The following is a 7,695-nucleotide window of genomic DNA, read 5'->3' as shown; positions in this document are numbered from 1 at the left end:
TTCCACTAACCAAGCTTGATTGAGTATGGATATCTATATGAAAGCATAAAATGTAACGAAAGAGTAAAACATATAGTTAGGTTTGTTTAATCGAAAGCGATACAAAACGAGACGCTGTTCGGTTTAAATTTTTTAGGGATTGATTATTATTGCTCGATGGCCAGTTTATGAAAGTTTTTATGTTTATAGTTTTGGGATTGTTCGATGCCAGTATTCAAGGCCAACATTTAATAATAATTATTAAATGTTGAAATGTTTTTTATTATATTTTTTAATAATAATTATTTAATCTATAATATTAATAAATTGATTATAACTTTAATGCCACATAAATATTAACTTTTACAATTAATTAATATTAACTTTTACAGTTAATTAGAAATATATTGAAATGTTTTTTTTATATTTTTTAATAGTAAACATTTAATCTATACTATTAACAAATAAACTTAATTTAGATCCTATTATAACCTATTTAAAACATATTCTTGTCATGCCTCTAGTCCCATTGATCGATCTCTTTCTCTACCTGGGTTGAATTTAAGAAGAGATTAATCTTAATATTAAATGAAACGATATTATCATTAAAATTTTGTAAGATACAGTTTAATTAAATTTAAATATTTCATTAATTTTTTTCAACCTATTTTAATTAACTTTAAATTTATGAATAAAAAATATAATGGTTCAAATAATTAAGTAAATTTAGCGATCGAATCATTGTTGTGTTTGTATTTTTTTTTTTCTTTCCCATTTTTAAATCCACGGAATATAGAGTAAATTTCTCTTTATTTGTTCTATTACTTTTCATCATAAATATATTTATCAAACCAAATAGAGAATGATTGGCATGTTTCAATCTTCCTTACAATGAAGTTGGTGGTGAATGTTACACAACTGTTTATCAATCCTATTCACTTTTTTCATTGGTTAGTTAGACAATTCTCTGTGGTCAAAATTTTGTGTTCACATTTTTTTTATTAGTGAAATAAACATCTTTGATTTTGCAATTTTATAGATATTTTAAAAAAATTTAAATCATGGATATTAAAAGAAATATTATTAATGGCAATTCAATTTATTAAAATAAATAAATGAAGTATTAAATAATTAACATGTTACTAAAATCTTAGTAGTTATAAAATTAATAAATAAGATGATAAGATATATTTTTTTCTTTTTATATTTAGATATGAACATTATTATTGCATTGTTAAGGATAATCAAGTGGCCTCATCAACTAGTATGACAATTATATTTATAGAAAAAAAATGACACTTATTATGGTAACCTAAATTATAAAAATTTATAAAAATCTATTTTTATTCAAGAGAAAGAGATGTTCATATTTGAAGAATCGAGATACTATATGTAATGGTTGTCTATTTGGAAAACAACATAAGAATGGTTTCCTATAAGAACATATGAAAGGAAAAGAAGGATTATTGAAGTAATGCATAATTGTATGTGTAGACCAATAAATGAAATCATTTCGGTGAGCCTTTTATTTTCTTATCTTCATTTACGATAGAACAAGATTTGTGTGTATTTATTTCACAACAAAGAAAAATGGGGAGTTTGAATATCTTAGAGTGTTTAAAACATGGTTGAACTGAAGGTAATGTTATACATCAAGATCCTTAGGTCAATTCAAGGAGGAGAATATACATGGGACAATATTTGTCACATTGTGACAAATATTTTTGCAATATGAAAACCAATCATGGTCAACCATGTTCAATATTTGTCACATTGTGAAAAATATTGTTTCAATATGAAATTCAACCATGGTCAACCATGGTCCAATGTCGTATTTTGACAAAGATTGTCTCAATATAAAAATCAATGATGGTCAACCTACATGGTTATTCATAGGCAACCATCCTCAATCATGGACAATATGAAAATTAACAATGCTTAGTCATGGTCAATTTGAAAATTAACTATGCTTAGTCATGGTCAACCATGTTTTTTTAAGGTTCATAATATTTACCTTAGAGTTTATATACCTTGGATTTACAATATTAATCCCTTGGGTTTAATATTATTCCCTTCGGTTTTTAGTATTAATCCCTTGGGTTTATAATATCAATCCCTTGGTTTTATTAATCTAAGGGTTCATATTTGTAGGGTTTAATATTATTGAAAAGGTTTATACTATTAATCCTACGGCTTAATGTAAATCTCTTAGGTTTATAATCCATCAAGTTTATAATATAAATTCCAATCATGGTCAACCATGGTCCAATGTCGCATTGTGACAAGGATTGTCTCAATATGAAAATCAATTAGGTCAACAATGTTTATTTTAGGGTTTATAATATTTATCTTAGGGTTTATATACTTTGGGTCTATAATATTAATTCCTTGGGTTTAATATTATTCCTTTGGGTTTATAATATCATTCTCTTAGGTTTATAATCTAAAGGTTCATATTTGTATGGCATAAAATTATTCATAGGGTTTATTATATTAATCCTAGGGTTAAATATAAACCCCTTGGGTTTATAACCATGGTCCATCATCGTCAACCATGGTCCAATATCACATTTTGTCAAAGATTGTCTCAATATGAAAATCAAACATGGTGAACATTTGTCAGCCGCCATTCACCATGGTGAATAATGGTCATCCATCATCCAATGTCACATTGTGGCAAAGATTATCTCAATATGAAAATCAAGCATGGACAGACATGTACAACCATGGTCCAACGTCATGTTGTGACAAAGATTGTCTCAATATGAAAATAAAGCATGGTCAACAATGGTCAATCATGGTAAACCATATTTATTTTGATGTTTATTTAATATTTATTATATGGTTTATTTACATTGGTTTATATATCTTGGTTCATAATATTTATCTTATGGTTTATCATAGGAATTTCTCAATATGAAAATCTGTCATGTTCAATGGTCAAACATGGTCAATCATGGTAAACATTGGTCAAATGTGGTCAGCCATGGTCAATTATGGTCAACCATGGTCCAATGATGTATTGTGACAAAGGTTATCTGAATATGAAAATCAACCACGGTCAACCATGGTAAACCATGGCCAACAATGGTTACATTGTGACAAAGATTATCTGTTGGTCCAACGTCACATTCTGATACACATGGTCAACCATGGTCAGTCATGGTTTACATTAGTCAATAAAGCATGGTCAACCATGGTCAATCATTATGAAGCATGGTCAATAGCCATGGTCATATTGTGACAAAGATTGTCTCATGGTCAAATGTCACATTGTGACAACAATGACCATCCACGGTCAACCATGGTAAACCACAGTCCAACTTCGCATTGTGACAATGATGATCTCAATATAAAACTAAACCATGGGCAAGCATGGTTAATCATGGTCAACCATTGTGAACCATGGTCGAACATCACATTGTGACGAAGATTCTCTCAGTATGAAAATCAAGCATGGTCAACCATGGTTCAACGTCGCATTTTGACAAAGATTGTCTCCATATGAAAATCAAGGATGGTCAAAATTGGTCAAACATGTTTGTTTTATGGTTTATTTATCTTAGATTTTATATACCTTGGGTTTACAATATTAATTTCTTGGGTTTAATATTATTCCTTTGGGTTTTTACTATTAATCCCTTAGGTTTATTAGTGCCTTGAGTTTATAATATTAATCCCCTATGTTTATTAATCTAAAGGTTCATATTCCTAGGGTATAACATTATTGATAAGGCTTATAACATTATTTGTAGGATTCAATATAAATCCATAAGCTTTAAAGTATAAATTCCTTGGGTTTATTAATCACATTGTGACAAATATTGTTTTGATATAAACCATGGTCAATCATGGTCCAATGTCACATTGTGACAAGGATTGTGTTAATATGAAAATAAACCATGTTGAACCTTGGTCAGCAATGTTTATTTTAGGGTTTATAATATCTATTTTAGGCTTTATATACCTTGGGTATATAATATTAATCCCTTGGGTTTAATAGTATTCCCTTGGGTTTATAATCCCTTGGGGTTTTAGTATTAATTTATTTGGTTTATAACATAAATCCCTTAGGTTTATTAATCTAAGGGTTCATGTACCTAGGGTATAATATTATTCATATGGTTTATAATATTAATCCTAGGGTTTAATCAAAACCTCTCATGTTTATAATCATGGTCAACCAATGTGCAACATCACATTGTGACAATGATTGTCTCAATATGCAAATCAATCATGGTCAACCATTGTCAACCATCTTCAATCATGGTCAACCATGGTCCAATATCTCATTTTGACAAACATTTTCTCAATATAAAAATCAACCATGGTCAACCATGGTCCATAATTGCATTATGACAAACACTGTCTCAATATGAAAATGAAACATTGTTAGCGATGGTCAACCATGGTCCAACATTGCATTGTAACAAAGATTGTCTCAATATGAAAATTGACCATGGTCAATCATGGTCCAACATCGCATTGTGATCAATATTGTCTCAATATGAAAATCAAACATGGTCAACCATGGTCCAACGTCACATTGTGACAAAGTTTTTCTGAATATGAAAATAAACCATCCTCAACCATGGCCAATCATGATCAATCATGGTCCAACGTCTCATTGTGACAAAAAATGTCTCGATATGAAAACCAACCATTATCAACCATGGTCCAATGTTGCACTGTGACAAATGTTATCTCAATATGAAGATCAATTATGGTCCAACGTCAGATTTGTGACAAAGATTGTCTGAATATGTAAATCAAGCATGGTCAACTATGGTCAACCATGTTTATTTTACAGTAGATAATATTTATCTTAGGGTTTATATTCCTTGGGATTATAATCATGTTCAACCATGGTCAACCAAGGTGCAACGTCACATTTTGACATTGATTGTCTCAATATGAAAATCAACCATGGTCAACCATTGTCAATCATGGTCAATCATGGTCCAATATCACATTGTGACAAATTTTTTCTTAATACGAAAATCAACCATGGTCAATTATGGTCAACCATGATGCAACACCACATTGTGTCAAAGATTGTCTCAATATGAAAATCAAACATTGTCAACCATGGTCCAACGTCACATTGTGACAAAGATTGTCTCAATATGAAAAGCAACCATGGCCAACCATGGTAAATCATGGTCCAACGTAGCATTGTGACAAGGATTGCCTCAATATGAAAATCAAACATGGTCAACCATGGTTTAACATTGTATTGCGACAAAGCTTGTCTCAATATGAAAATAAAATGTGGTCAACCATGGTCCATCATGGTCCAACGTCGTATTGTGACAAAAAATGTCTCAATATGGAAACGAGCCATTGTCAACCATGGTCAATCAGGGTCAACCATGGTTAAATGTCACATTGTGACAAAGATTTTCTCAATATGGAGATCAATCATGGTTAACCATGGTCCAACATCGCATTTGTGACAAAGATTGTGTGCATATGAAAATCAAGAATCCATGTTTTTTTAAGGTTTATAATATTTATCTTAGTATTTATATGCTTTGGGTTTACAATACTAATCCCTTGGCTTTAATATTATTCCCTTCGGTTATTGTTATTAATCCTTTTGGTTTATTAGTGTCTTACGTTTATAATATCAATCGCTTGGGTTTATTAATTTGAGAGTTCATATTCCTAAGGTATAATATTATCGATAGGGTTTATAATATTAAGCTTATGGTTTAATTACATATATTTATTAATATTAACCTTTAATATTGAACTTTAAATTTTATTAATTTTTATCAATATTAAATTTTATTAATATTAATCTTTAATTTTAATAGTAATATTAAATTTTAAGTTTAATATTGAACTTGAACTTTAACTTTAATATTAATATTAACTTTTAATTATTAATATATTTATTAATATGAATAATACTTTTAGTTTATAGTATTGATGCTTGAGTTTATAATATTAAAAAAATTAGTTTTATTAATCTTTTGGATTTATTGATTTGAATATTAACTTTCATATTAAACATTAAATTTTGTTAGTAACATTACTTTTTATTATTTTGATTCATTTTTATTAATATTAAATTTCATTAACTTTAATATTAATATTAAATTGTAATTTTAATATTCATCTTTAATTTAACGGTGTATGTGATTGATATACGCCTTTGATGTATATCAATCATCTATTATATATATAATTCCTATGTTATATCATAATTATACAAAGAACGATATACCAATTGAATTAGTTTACTGAATTAGTTTATAAACTTAGCCATCTTTATGTATGAATGAAATAAAAAGGATACCGTCGTTGTTTTTAGTGGTTGCCAAAAATAGAAAGCAGCAAAATAAAGCTATAGCTTAGTTGTGAGCGTCATATAAACGAAAAATCGGTATAAGGATAATGGAATTAAAATTATTGAAGGAGAATTATCACATAAAAAATTTTAGGGACAATAAGATCAGCAGAATAAAACAAGGAGTTCGTGGTGACTGCAAACGATAGTAACACGAGAAGTTCTTGGTGACTGCAAACGATGCAGAAAGAAGAATAATCACTAGATCTCAGTCTTAACTTTGAATTTCAATGACAGTAAGAATTTACAAATGATGTAAATAAGTAGAAAAGAAAAACATAGTATGAAAATTGGATAGGTGACAGAATGAAAACATTTAATCACATACATCTTATTTTAAGTTATATACGTTTTCTTTTAAATTTTATTAGAGAGGAAAAAAATAGTATGAAAATTGAATAGGGGATAGAATGAAGATCTTTAATTATATATAATTTATTTTAAGTTATGTATCTTTTATTTTAAATTTTATTATATTTTTTATATTGAAGTTTCTATTTTAAAATAGAAATTTTAAAATTTTAATTTAATTATTAATAATTATTAAATGAATGATAAGGATTTAATTTTTACGGATTATTTTTAAATATAATATATGATTGAGATTTATCTTCAAACTAATTATGTTTTTCATTTCTATTTTAATTAAATTGATTAATTAAGTGTCATATGAAGTGAATTATGGTTTTCTTAGCATATGATATTGATAATCTCCCATAATATTCTTGCAAAGCCTATTTAAAGATTAAGAATATTATGGTAAAGTGAGAGTAAACTTCCATGTTTAAGAACCCTATTCCATATATTTTTAAATATATCTATGTTTAACTTATAAATTAATTTGTTTTAAAAATAATGATAATAATTTATTTAGTTTTTATGATTTTTTTAATTCTAGCAACTTAAAACATATCATGAAGTAAGTGTATTCACATCAATTGCAAGATAAATAAATTAGTAATATCCATGTTGCTAAAATGACTCTAAATAAATTAGTAAGATTTTATGTGGCTAAAATTTATAGTTTATATGTTAGAGATTTATTAGAATCATACATTTAAATTGTGAACTCTCTACAATTCTAGTGGTTTGAAATTTTTTTTATAATGTTAAATCTATATATAATCAAAAAATTATTTTAAATAATAAAAAATTATAATTTAACTGAAAATTATCTGAATAGATTCTCATCAAAAACTCTATAATGCATAATAATTAAACAACACTTTATTAAAATAAAAATATTACCATTGCATATTTTAATCCAAAGATTAACACGCCTGAACGTCATAAACAAGATTAACACGCTCGAGTTGATTTGGCTGAAAAACAAGTTGACCATTTAACTACAAAGTGCTAGC

The sequence above is a fragment of the Pinus tabuliformis genome, chromosome 4_2 (genome assembly GCF_031772625.1).
Source record: "Pinus tabuliformis cultivar Carrire ecotype Pingquan chromosome 4_2, CPIR1, whole genome shotgun sequence".
NCBI lineage: Eukaryota > Viridiplantae > Streptophyta > Pinopsida > Pinales > Pinaceae > Pinus > Pinus tabuliformis.
This window is presented reverse-complemented; position numbering follows the sequence as displayed.